Raw genomic sequence first — 14,512 nt, forward strand, 5'->3', positions numbered from 1 at the left:
AGTGGAAGAGCCTCTTGACGTTTCTAAGGTTGGAGTCGCTATGGAAGCAAACCGCCACATCTTTCTCCCACAGAGCTGCTGCTGAATTTCACCTGCCAAGTTCAATCAGCAATCGAGCAGCCACTGTGCCGCCAGGTCTCCTCCCCCATGTGCAGCTGGATCGAATCCCTACAACCCCACTTTACAGGAGATCTTTTCCTTCTCGTGTGGATTTCTCCTCTCATTTGCATCAGAGCATCTTGTAATTAGTAAGTGTGCATTGAATATTTTTTCAAATGAATTAATGGTCCCTGAATTGCAATCCTACATTTTATATATATACATATATACATATATATACATATATATATATATTCTTGTTGCTGTTGAGTCGATTCTGATTCATGTATTACCAACTAAAACTGCTCCTTGGGGTTCCCTTGGTTGTATACAGAATTGAACTCTTCTATTAAGCCACTGTGTAGGTAGACCCTCAACCTATAGGATAGTAGAGGAAGCATGACATTTGCGCCTCCTAAAGACCTTATATAAGAAAACCTGGTGACTCTGTGGGTTAAGCACAGGGTTTGTTACCCAAAGATCAGCCTCTCGGAGGGAAAAGGAAGTGGCAGCCAGCTTTTGTAAAGATGCACAGCCTCGGAAGCCCTAGGAAGTCCTTCTATCCTGTGTGATGGGGTCGATGTAAACCAGAATCAACTCAGTGGCAGTGGGGCAAAGGATTATCCAAAGAGAGCTTAATTCAGATGCACTGGCTTGTACTATGACTGTGTTAGAATGTTCATGGATCAGAGTGATCTCAATTGGTGAAATAACCCAAAACACAAGAAGTCATATATCAAGAAGTTTTATGTTTTTGCTCAGTGCTCAGGCCCTTGCTGGTTGATTTCAGGTGCTCTTGAGCCGGTTTGGGCTCATAGAAAGCCTGTATAAACCAGAATGAAGCCCTGCCCAGTCCTGTGCCATCCTCACCAGTTTTATGCTGGAGCCCATTGTTGGAGCCACTGTGTCCATCCATCTGTGGAGTGTCTTCTTTTTCACTGCCCTTCTCCTCTACTAAGCGTGCTGTCATTTTCCAGGGACCTGAATAGCTACAGACGAAAACAAAGACCAAAACAGCATAGTACCTATCCCAATTGAATTAGCTGTGTGGAAACAGCATGGGGGCCACAGTTGGCTTCCCCTCCCTCCCAAGATTGAGTGCCATAGGCAGAGATCAAACACACCTCTAATCTCTTCCCCTTGGACCTGATTTTTATCACACCAACCATCCTCCCCAAGCTCTCGGCTTCTGTGAAGGTGTTCAAGAATTCACTGCATTAGGCACAAGGAACTCGCACAGATGGTGCTCACGATGATGGAATGTAGTTGGGAAAGTAACAGATTACAATTCAGGTGCAAAAGGTTCAGGATACAGTTGTCTGGTCAGGGCCCTCATTCTCTGCCTTCTCCCTTGGGGCCCTAGCCTATATTGGCCTGGCCTCTGCCCTGCTTAGGCAATGTTGAAAAGTTCTTTTAGGCCGAAGAGCATCCCACTACCATATAAACCACAACCTGAGCCGATTCAGCTCTGGCTTGGTGGTTTAGCAAACCCAGCTCTCCCACTTAAGTGCCAGAGACATCCACTTCACAGTCTAGTAGCTTCCTGCCCAAAACACTCAGTTTTGCATTTTCTGTGGTCTTTTTCAGGCCCTAGCTCTGACTGGTGCTGCTGCTCTGCCTCTGTTGCTCCTTTGATGGCAACATCATCTCCTCGATCAAGGACATCCACTACACAGGGACCTATGAATCTTAGACACACTTCAGTCCTGCTTCTTCCTTTTCTTTTTTTGCTTGTAGTAAGATTCCCCCCTTGCTGTTTCTGAGATGGAGTTCATTTTATGCCCACCAGAAAGGCATTCACAATTAAGCCTGATAGCAATCATTCACAGCTGTAGCCCGTAACCCAATCAGAACCTTGCCCTATCTTCTTACATAGTGCTGTTGGGAAAGTGAAGGTTTTTCAGTGGGAGTCACAAAGGCTATTGCTAGAAGAGTCATATTAAATAATTCACTGGAGTGCAGGTAGACACATGTAAAATTATTACACGCAATGATTCTTGTTGAAAGGTGCCTTTGAGCCATTTTGGCTCATAGCAACCCCATGTGACAGAGCCGACAGATTCACTGGGATTTCTCATTATAAACTTTATGAACACAAATTTCCAGGCTTTCTCCCAGGGAACAACTCAGTGGGTTTGAACCACTAGCCTTTCACCATCAGCTGAGCTTTTAGCCGTTTGCACCAGCGGGGCTTTTTGAACAATGCCTAATCAATTTTTATTGTTTGATTAAGTCTCTTAAGCACAGAAAGTCCGGTTGATTTCTGTCTAAACAAGGCTTCTTTACAACATTTTCAAGACATGTAATCTTTCTTCAATCAGATTTTTTACTTTGGCTGTCAATCAATAAAAAGTCGGAATGGTGGTTGCAGGGGTTAAGGTCAGAGCCCAGAGCAATAATCTCCCTCTTGGTTTTCCCCTCATCTCCAGCGAAGCTGAGAGGCACCAAGACAAATTCAGTTGTCTCCCACAGGTACAAGGAGTACAGAGAATGGGGAGTTAGGTGGTGGGCTATGACTGTGGCAGCCTTAACCCCCATGCCCACCCCACCTTAGAGCTCTGTGGCCTCAGTGGTTTATGGTTTGCAAAAGGCTTGATGATCTAGGTATTTCCATCCAGGCCTCCCATGATAAAGCTGGATGGCTCTGTCCTGGGTTGTCCTCTCACAGATTGCCAAGATGGCTCGCAGCCTGGTTCACTCTGATGCCCAGAGCACTTGGGGGATGATTTCATCATTTAAGTCCCGCAGCTCTCCCTTTTCCCCCTTTTGTGGCCAGAATAAAACTTCCAAGGAGGATATTAAAAACAAAATATATTTACCACCTAATACAAATTTCTTGATGGATTATGAGTCTTTGTATATAACACGAGTTGTCATAGAGCTACTACAATGAATAGATCCCCATGTGTGTCCAAGTGGAACTGAGCTACAGAGTTTTCAGTGGCTGATTTTTCAGAAGTAGACCCTTGGGCCTCTCTTCCAACATGAGACATGACAATGATGATGATGATGACAATAGATGATAGATAGATAGATAGATAGATAGATAGATAGATAGATAGATAGATAGATAGATAGATAGACAGACAGAATGAACTGGACTGTACCGTTGACAAACTTAGCTGCCAAACAGGAGGTTTGGGTTTGAATGTATTCAGAGCACATTAGAAGAAAGAGCTGGCAATCTCCTTGAAAAATATCAGTCATGAGACCCGAGGAGGCGCACTTCGACTGTGCTGTATCTGGAGTCCATGCAACTTTTTATATAATCCATTCAGTATTCATTTTTTGTAGGGCACCAGCCTACAACTGGCCATACAACAATGATAAAATACAGCTTATCTTCTCCCATGGAGCTATTGCTTTAACAGTCATTGCTTTTTTAGTCATCAACACAGTCGCTGGAACCTAAGACAGAGTGAGAATTGGTTGTTGAAGTGAATAGAATGAGGGTCAACTTTTTAAGGGTTGATATTATGTCTCATTCATCTGTGTCCATCTTGTGCCTAGTATATGAAGGGGTACCAACAAAGGGGGGAGGAATTTTCCAAAGCTCTCTATACAAATTTGTTTTTACAAAACAACCTTATCACCTCCAAAGTACTCTCCATTGCACTTACTACATTGGTCAAATCTGATTCCATTCTTGGAAATATTTTCTAAACTCATCTGTGTGGATGGCTGACAGCACCTCCCTCATTTTTTTCTTCACCTCTTCTACTTTGTCAAATCGCTGTCCTTTCATGTCCTTCTCCATTCTTGGGAACAAAAAGAAAGGTGCTGAGGCAAGAGAGGCAATGCTGTGTTTGCCAAAACCTGACACACTGAAGTGGCTGCATGAGCAGGTACATTGACGTGGTGGCAAATCCAATCTCTGGTCTGCCACAAATCAGGCCTTTTCTATCACACACTGTTTACACATTCTTTTCAGAACCTCTAAGTAGGAAACTTGATTAACTGTCTGGCCTGGTGGAATGAACTCCAAATGTACTATCTCCCTCACATAAAAACAAAACAAAATGAGCATCGTCTTGATCTTTGATTTCACTTGGTGAGCTTTTGGGGGTGGAGGTGCAAAGTGATGATGGCTTCTTCTACTGGTATGATTGATGTTTTCTTTGGGGGTCATAAGAATAGCACATGTCTCATCACCAGCAATGACCTTGTAGAAAAAAGGTCTGGGATGCTTTGGAGCTGTCCTTTCAAATCATGGCATGTTTCCACTAGATGTTCTTTTTCCTAGTCAGTCAGAACCTGAGACACAAAGTTCACAGAGACCCTTCTCATTCCCAAATCTTCCATTAAAATTTGCTGACGCGAGCTCCAGGATAGTCCAGATCACTTCCCCATCTCTTCAATGGTCCACCACTGGTCTTTGAGCACTGGTCTTTGAGACACTGGTCTTTGAGCATGAATTTTGTCAACATTTTTGTCCATTTGGGAAGTTGACAGATGTCTAAAATGAGGTTTGTCATCAATCGATATTTCTTCTTCTTTGAAACGAGGAAACCATGCTTACTCTTGAGTTTTTCCCATAGTGCTGTCCTTGTAAGCTGTGTTCCACATCACAACAGTTTCTGAGGCAATTTTCCTGAACAGGAAACAGAATTTCACAGCCACACGCTGTTCTCTTAAATTGGCCATCAGTTATACTTAGTACTGTACTACATGCCTTGATCATTAAATGCTTCCTTCTTAGGATGTTTATTTGACAGTATTAAAGTATTATCTCTATACTCAATACATATCAGATAATCCCTTTATAAAATAAGGAGTTTGAATTTGAGAAATCCTGTGTTCAACAGTGGTATTTTTCTTTCTTTATGCTAAGCTAGGCTGTTACCCTATCCCCTTCAGGTTCTTCCTTGTTGGTCCAGAATCCATACTTCTAACCATGTCCATAATCAAGCTTCATGATCAGGATTTTGATAATCAAAATATTCTTTCTATTCTTCTACAGCAAATCAGCACAACTCACAAATATCAACTCCATATGCCTTTTACCTTGGAAAATATGCATCCCTATAAAGAAGGGAGCATTGTATTATAAAAACTCAGAAAGCCATGAAGAACATTTATATTTTATGAAAAGTATTAGAGTTCCATGATTAAAATGTAAAGAAAAGGGATCACCATTCTAACATCCTATTGGTACATTATTCTGCATTGTTTTGTTTTGTTTCTGAAAAAATATATTACATTTTCCCTGTTGTCAAAAGACTATATGTTTCTAAGCATATCTAGTCCCTCAAGGAACAAGGTCAATACTGTTGTGTTGTACTAAGTATAGTAATCTTTACAACTTTGGACATATTTTTTACAGCATCCAATACCTCAGTATTAAATTCTCTTTCACAAATAATTAAATCAGAACCACTTTAATGATATGACCTAAGTTGCTATTTCCATCTTTCACAGATGATGAAGTAACAAAATAATTAGGCATTAAATTATATGATGTAGCATCTCATTGCATACCCAAATAGGAAGTAAGTGTCCACCTCCCAGCTTTATTATACATAGTTTTAAAATTTTTCTCCTATAAGTTATTTATTTGAGTGTATGAAGATGTCTTTGCCTTTGTAGACACAAAGGTGATGTGTTCTAGGAATACCGCTTTGCAGTAAACCTGACTAGGGTTCATTCGTGATTTGGTCACCTGCTGGTACAGATAACATTGCACAACATGTTTAACCTTTGTGAAGACCAAAGTCTAGGTACTGTAGATATCTATATCTAACTTGCAAGGAGGTTTTTTAAAGATTTAAAAAGCATTTAGTGTATCTCTGGTATGTAGTAGGAAGTCTTTGTAAGGTGCAAATAGTTAACACACTGGGCTACTAACTGAAAGGCTGGAACTTTGAGCCCATTCAAAAGTGCCTCAGAAGAAAGTCCAATGGTCTAGTTATAAATGCTCCATCATTCAAAGCCAAACAGAGAGTGATTCTAGCCCAGTCCAGGGTCTCTATGAACCAGAGACACACTGATGGCACCTGGACGGGTTGACACATTGTAAATGTGAACTTGACCCACTCATGACTGATTTAAAAGCTGGTCTATGCTCCTCCTGGTTTTATCACACAGCTAGCATGTCAGAGCTTGGCTAGAACAAAGGTCACCAACAGTGTTCACCACTGGCTGCACAGCCACAAAGATGATGTGGTGAACCCTGATAGGATTTGATAACTTAATCAGGACCCCTTCTTCTTCTTCTTCTTCTTCTTCTTCTTCTTCTTCTTCTTCTTCTTCTTCTTCTTCTTCTTCTTCTTCTTCTTCTTCTTCCTCCTCCTCCTCCTCCTCCTCCTCCTCTTCCTCCTCCTCTTCTTATTTGCTTTATAAAGACTTGTTCTTAATACATATTGCTCCCTGTAATTCTGAACCTGGTGAAGGAAATTACAAATGAATCCAATTTCCCCACACTGGTAGCAGCTGCCTCTGATAAACTTGGCCTCGGTGATGTTTGATCAAATTCTTAAAGAAATGAAACCTCTGCAACAGATATTTTAATATGTTGCTGTGTTCGATATAGTGCTTTGCTACAAATAATAAAAGTCCTGATGGTACAATGGGTTAAGCATTGGGCTGCTAACTGCAGGACTGGTGGCTCAAACCCCCTGGAGCCCTGGGGAGAACAATAAAGCTGTCTCCTCCTGTCAAAACTGATAGTCTCGGGAACCTTACTGAGCAGTTCTACTCCGTCATCTAGGATCACTGTGAGTCATCAGCTCAATGGCAGGGGTTTCTAAGACTTTTATTTATTTGGTTTAAATGGGAAAAACTTTGGATCCATAAATATAGTGTCCCTAGGAGGAAAAAAAAGTCATATCATTGGACACAATTATCAAAGAGGTCCGGTGTGGCTTATAGTAATGAGCAGAGCAGGCACTTGAAGTGTGTAAGTGAATGAATATGGTCACACTCACACAACCACAGACATTTGACCATTCACTAACTGCTTACTGAATGGAGGCATGTGTGTTATAAAGATTCCATACTTTGTTTCAATCAATTCCGACTGCCATCCTCTGAGGCAGCTACCATTTTCCACTTTGTGAGTGAGAAAACTGAGACTTACAGGAGTTGCCCAAGGTCATATACTTGTATCCAGCATTATAACTCAAAACCATGTGCTAGTCTTTAATATATGGGCAGGTAAATAAATAATACTGATTTAGTGCATTTAGTTGAATCAGCCCAGTTGTAGAGAGAAAGGTGCATTCTTCTTTGATGAAGACAAGGAGTTTGACAATTTCTTTATTCCAGACAACCGAAGTACATCCTTCTAAACATGTTGTTTCAAAATAACATCCTCAAAACTGCCCAGAAAATTATCCTCTTCAATAGAAGATGATATATGTATCCATGGGGGAAAAAAAGAAAAATATGTCTACGAATCCAGAGCATCTCAGAGTGCTGGCCAGGCCATTTTCTGGCACAGGGATGTTATTTTCTACCCGTTATTTTACCCTTGGTCGGTGGCCTTTATGTTCTGGCTGACAAGATGCAGGAAAAAAGGGGGAGTTTTTGAGCGCAGAGATGGGGAGATGGAAAATCCAATTTATTTCAGAGGTTCCTACAGCATTAACCTTCTTTGTCCTGATCAGATGGCTACTGCAGTAGCTCAGCAGCCTGGGTCAGGAAAGGAGGGCGCTGGGAGTTGTCGTACACACAATCGCATGCCAACTTCCTAAACAAATATGGCATCTCTCTGGGTCACCTGTCAAGTTCTCGACTCCATCTTTCATACTTCACACTGTTATGAGCCGTGGTTGAAAGGAATCAGAGAACCGTTTGCTGAAAGCTGGCCAGACCATTTTAAACAATCAAACTGAAAGAAGATCTAATTGAAGGGTTTGAGGAACTTCTAGAAAGACAATGAAGCAAGAACCTGAATAAGATGATACCAAGCTACTTCCACCTAGTAATCAAGTCAGTTCCAACTAATGGAGGCCCCAGGTGTACAAGTATAGAATTGTGCATGATGATATTTTCAATAGCTGATGTTTGGGAAGTTGAGCCTTTTTTTTAGAAATCTCTCAGTGGACTTGAAATTCCAAGCTTTTTGTTCACAAAACTTTACCATTTTCACCAAGGATGAGACTATAAAAAACTATTTAATTTTTACATTTCTCACTAAGACAGAATTAATGTTCTGGATAGCTATTCTGCAGCTAATTTGCTGTCCACCAACACACAATTTACTGTCCATCAATTTAGGGAAGACAAAACATGATCATATTATCCCAGTGTAGATATAATTGAGAAGTTTTAGAATTCAACATTATTCTCATTTCAAATAGTGTAATCTTTGTGCTAAGCTCACTCTACACAATACACTGTTATCTTTTGTTTTCAAGAGTTTCATAGGAATTTCTGATTCTTAACCTTCCATTGGTGGATTTGAGCCTGTGACATCAATTACTTTTAAACTAGTAAGTTACACTAATCAGAAAATTGACTTTTCTACATAGACTCTAATTAGAGAGGTCTTACTCTAATGACGTGCATGTCTGTCACACTCCTTGTATGACAACACTAAATTGTGTTTTATGCTTATACATACACAAAGGCTGGAATTCCGTTCCATACTTAATTTTTCCAAATAAGATGTTGTCATCTAAAATTATGATGTTGAGTTGATCCATTCAATGTTAAATGCTTTATGTCAGAGGAATTTTGCCTGTGCCTGTGGTGGATTTTTAACTGGAAATGTGCTGTCTTTTATTTGGGCAAATTAGTGCATGAACTAAAATGGAATGTGTGAAAGCATAGCTCCTAAAACAGAAAGTATAATCCTTTTGTTTTCTATTTCATTGTGCGTGAGGGGGGGGAGCGGGGGGATTGGGATGGAAGCATATAATGGCAGTGAGTCAAAATCAACTGAAAAGCGACAAATTTAGTGCAGGTTTTTATATTAGGCCTAGTGCAGACATCGCCTCACTCAAACAATCCCGTCTGGCGAAGCTCCGGGCCAGAGGTAGTCCTAGAAGTACCCCTGTGCCCTGTGACTGCACCTCCCCAGCCTCAGCTAATTGATAGGAGACAGACAGGAATTTAACACTAAGCAGATCAGATTCACTTCTCTGGGAATTTGAACTTTGCCAAAGAGACAAAGTCTTAGAGTCACCAATGTTGACGCCACCATCAACTAAAACTAAAGAGAAATAGTCTAGAAATGCTACCACTGAGGTCCCAGAAGGCTGATCCTTCTTCACATTGGAGAATCTTCATTCTCTTAGAGTCCATGAAATGCCCATGGCTGCTACAAATCCATTTGTGTTGTTGTTGTTGTTATTGCAACAATCTCTAGACAGCTTCTATTATTTGATGTTGGATATGTATTTTTAAAATTTTTTTTAAAACACTGTCATCCAGTTGGTTCTAACTCATAGCAACTCTATATAGGGTTTTCAAGTAGACAGTCCCATATTTCTCTGGAGGAGCAGCTGGTGGATTTGAACCACAGACTTTCTGCTGGCATGTCTGCCACCATCATGGCTAATTAATTAAAGTTCTAAAAATCTTAATTAACAAATAGTTGTATGGGATGAGGAAAGGGGACAATTCTTCAGTACAAGCAATCCTCAGGTTACAAGAAGATTTGTTCCCAGGAGTGTTTTTCAGTAATATATGCAGGTACGTTGGAACTAGTCCATTTGTTTCTTAGCCCTGATGGTGTAATGGTTACGTGTTGGCCTGTGATCTGCATAGTTAAGAAGCACCAATAGCTCCTTGTGAGAAAGCTTGAGGTCTCTACTCCCATCAACAGTTACAGTCTCAACAATCCACCACGGGGTCCCTATGACGCAGCAAGGATTTGATGGCAGCAAGTTTGTTTTGGTTTGGTTCACATCAGCCTTGTCAGCGGCTTAAAATGTGCATGTGCAGCAAATGACGGTGATTGTGTTGAACCTGTTGAGAGCAGGGCTTTGAACCAGTTCATCTCAGTTGGACCCTCTTGTTCAGTGGTTCTCAACCTGTGGGTCGTGACCTCTTTGAGGGGCGGACTACCCTTTCACAGGAGTCGCCTGATTCATAACAGTTGCAAAATTATAGTTATGAAGTAGTAGCAAAAATAATGTTAAGGCTGTGAAGTCACCACAACATTAGGAAGTGTTTAAGAGTCGTGGCCTTAGGAAGGTTGAGAACCACTGCTCTTGCTCTACTCTGTCCTATGGGGTCTCTGTGGCTCAGAATGAACTTGATCACTGTGCCAATTTGGGCATGCTAAGAATCAACCCCAGGTCTTGTTCAAATATAAATTTTGGTTCAGTATAACTTGGGTAGAAACAAAAATTCTCAGCTGCATGTCAAACCATAATGAACTGGTTCGGAGCCTTGTTCGTAAAAGATTGGCTCAGCCATTACAAACTGAGAACTAGTTTGCATAACATTAAAAGCAAGTAGGAGTTGTCAGTAAGTCAGATAGACATCTGTAACCTGGAGGCTATCTTATCTGTGAACCACCAGGCATGGGCTGAGTGGGCAGCTGTTTTGTATACAAATAAGGACTGCGGTTGATACTGCTGTTCTAGAGGATCTCTGGTCACCATGATGACGTCTAGCACATGGGTAGAGGAGAAAGGAAAAAGGAGGCAAGTATGTATGCAGATGAAGAATGAAATACAGTAACTAAAATGATGCTGATAAAATATATAAACAACATAAGCCACTCAGAAAGAAGTAATTAATCAGCAAGTTCCGAGTGGCATATTGGGAATGTGATCAAGGAATGGGTCAGAAAATTGGGAAAACATCGTGGGTTTCAGTTTTCAAATGGATTGTGAATGGCCTCAGCTGGTGAGTGCTACTCTGGGGTCTCTGGGGTCTGTCCTTTCCAAAATAAGAGAAGGCACAAGACCTTAGTGACCGGGCTGCATTTGCTGGGCCCTGGATATCCTGAGCTTGGTCAGTGATTCTTTAATGCCCGCTCCTTGGAGAAACATCCTAGACTTCCATAACCCAGAGATGTTTGAGCTGGAGAAGACAGGGAGGATGGGGGACTTCAAGGGTTTAAAGGGCTGTTAACTAAGTTAATTGGCATGCAAGTCCAAAGCTATATTCAATGAACGTGAAACTTAAGTCCTAGAAAACATGTTAAATAGACTACGTAGTTTTTCTAGGTGTTCTTTTATTTCATTTTAGACATCATGAAAGAGAGGAGATTATCGGGAAATGCCATACACAAACACAGGGGACAAGCAAGGAGAGGAGGTATCTGAAGTAGCATACATTAATAAACTTGTATTTTGTTCACAACTTGCCTCATTCCAAATATAAAGAGGATTTCTGGTAATTCGTGCTTAGGGGAGAAAAGAGAACCCAAGTTCAAATATAATGTACAGAGATATATCGATTACCTTTTAGAACCAAGACAATAATGAAATATCTGGATGAAGGAAATGATCAGCATGAGGCCATTGTGGTGTCTAAGGATGCACAATCCTGAATCTTGTAGAGCAAAGGAAAGTGTCACGGGATTATGATTGGCAGCACATCAGTTCACCAGCTACAGGCAGGACTATAAAAGCAGGAGAGAGGCCATGATATGGATACACACACTACTGGAGATAGAAAAGCCTAAATAATTAGTCCAAAAGTCCTCCAAAAATAAGTCAGGGTTTAACTTATGAGTATGTGATTGTTATTGTTACTAGATGCTAGACGATTCTGATTCATCACAACCCTACCTACTACAGAACAAATCACTGGCCAGTTCTTTACCATCCTCACAATCATTCTGTGTAAGCCATCAATGCAGCCACTCTGTCAAAGAGCCTTCCTCTTCTTCACTACCCCTCTCCTTTCCCAATCACGATGTCCTTCTCAGGGACTAGTCTCTCGACGTGTCCAAAGTACGTGAGATGAAGCCTCACGATCCTTGTGTTTAAAGAGCATACTGGCTGTACTTCTTCCAAGGCAGATTTGTGTGTTCTTTGGCCGTCCGTGACACTTTCAACATTCTTCATCAGACCATCATTCAAATGCATCAGCTCTTCTCCGGCCTTCCTTCAATGCTTCATAAGTGTGAGGCCATGGAAAATCCCATGCCTTGGACCAGGCACACATTCGCTCTCAAAATAGTATCTCTAATTTTCAACACTTTATTTATTTTGTTTTTATTATAAGATTTTATTGGGGGCTCTTATGAACAATTCATATATCAATTGTATCAAGCATATTTTTACATTTGTTAGCAACATTATTTTCTACGCATTTACTTTCTATTTGAGTCCTTGGTATCAGCTCCTCTTTTTTTCTTCTCTCTGCCCTCTCTCCCACCTTTGTGACCCCTTCATAAATTATAAATTATTATTATTTCATATCTTACACTGACTGCTATCTCCCTTCCCCCATGGTTTCTGTTGTTCATCCCCCTGGAGGGGGTGGTGGTTATGTGTCAATCATTGTGATTGGTTCCCCTTTCTTCCCCTCCTCTCCCCACCTTCTGTGGCCCTGTTTCACAACCCTTCATTGAAGTATGACTTATGATGTACTATGTGACCCTCCTTCAAAGCTTACTACCATCAAGTTAATGCCAACTCATGGCAACTCTTTAGGACAGGGTAGAACTGTCCCTTAGAGTTTTGAAGGCTGTAACTCTGTAGGAGAGTAGAAAGCCTCGTCTTTCTCCTGCTGAGGAGATGGTGGCTTTGAACTGCACACCTTGAGGATCACAGGCCAACATATAACTCCCAGGTCACCAGGGCTTCCTACATGACCCTAGGACCCCAATTTCCATTTCCTGAGGGGAAGACTGCCCCTCCCTGAGCAGACTATGGAAGTTCCAGCAAATGCTGAAAGCAAAGCTTTTCACAGGACTGGTCCAGGGCCAGAAGGTACTCAGAGGAGACGGAATGTGCATGACCATTCAAAATGAATTGGGCTCCCACTGTAAACCAGTGCCTTCTGAAAGCCTAGTGCTCAGGATTGAAGCTATAATATACAGCTAACAATAAATGAATTTGAGGACAAATTTGTACATTTAAAACATAGCTGCTGAGAGCCACACACATCTATATTCCCAGACCAACACAGCTCTTCCTACAGACAAGGCACAGGGTGACTCCCAATCTTAGTGAGAACCCCTTTATGAAACCTGAGATTTGCTCAAAATTTGTTTGTTTTTTTAAAAAATACTTAATTGTTCAATCTTATTAAAAGTTGTGGCATCATCACCACCGTCAACTTCTTGTCACTCTCGTTGTTAGGTCCCTATTTTCCCCATCTCCCCTGCCATGCCCCTAGGTAACCTCTGTAGATCTACCTATTCTGGACTTCAGGTACATAAAATTTTTAAAAACACAGAAAGGAAGCAAACAAACAAAGACCCAACAGCAACAACAAAAAGAAGTTAACAACATTAACAAAAGAGAGGAAAAACCTCCGTTGAAAAGAAAGCAGAAAATATTAAAAACTGAAACAGCTTAAAAATGGGTCAAAAGGGACATCAAATGAAAAGGCATTACATTTTACCCTAAGCACATCTGCCTTAATTCCCTTGAGTTCATGTTGCTAAGATAGTCTACCACATTAATCTCCATAACATAGATATACAATCTACCTGCACCAAATAAGCCAATCCCTATGGTCAAAATCCTCGTCCCTGATCTGCATTTTAATGAGCACATGCCAATTTTCCTCCAGGTGTCTCATTTTTGTGTGTTGTCTAAGCCAGAAGACACCCAAGGTGACACAGTTGTTAATTCTTCAAAGAGCAGCAGAGCCTCCTAGGATCCCTGGAGCCAAGGGCAAAGTGAGAAAGCAGTCCTGCACCCAAAGGCCATGTCTCTGCAAGTTATTCTAGAGGCCCGCTGAATTCTCTTCTGTGGGTGCTTCTCATTCATTTGACACTCATTTCTTCCAAAACTGGCTGCTGAATCACAGCTCCTGTGAAAGGAAGCAAAATTAAGACGACATCAGGTCGCCTGCCTTACCACGGGGCCATGGCTATGTCCACAGATTGTTCCCAAACATTGAGTGTACTCTGAAAATCCACAAATGAAAGATCTTAAGAATGGAGAGCGTGGCAAAGCTTGCACACACTGACCTTGAGACAAAACTTGGCGCTTCCTGAAAGGCTTCTCTCGGGGGAGAAAAAGGGAATTGAGCTGTAGACTTTCCATGCAAAGTCAGAGTTAAGCATCAACACAAAAGTAAGAAGAAAAAGAGAACTCACTCTCCCAGGGGGATTCACATTTAATTCCCAGATCTCATTTAATTTCCAGGGAAACGCAATGACGGAAGTTCTGTTTCCCCCGCTGACGGATGGGAAAATAAGCCTAGAGAGACGACTTGCTTCAAGTTATACCTATAGAACTTGAACTCAGGTTTTCCTCAACCCTAAATTAATTCTTTCTGAATGTGACTACATGATTGCGTGCTAGAGAAGTAAGAAACACCCCTCTGGCCC

The sequence above is a fragment of the Tenrec ecaudatus genome, chromosome 8, assembly GCF_050624435.1.
Source record: "Tenrec ecaudatus isolate mTenEca1 chromosome 8, mTenEca1.hap1, whole genome shotgun sequence".
NCBI lineage: Eukaryota > Metazoa > Chordata > Mammalia > Afrosoricida > Tenrecidae > Tenrec > Tenrec ecaudatus.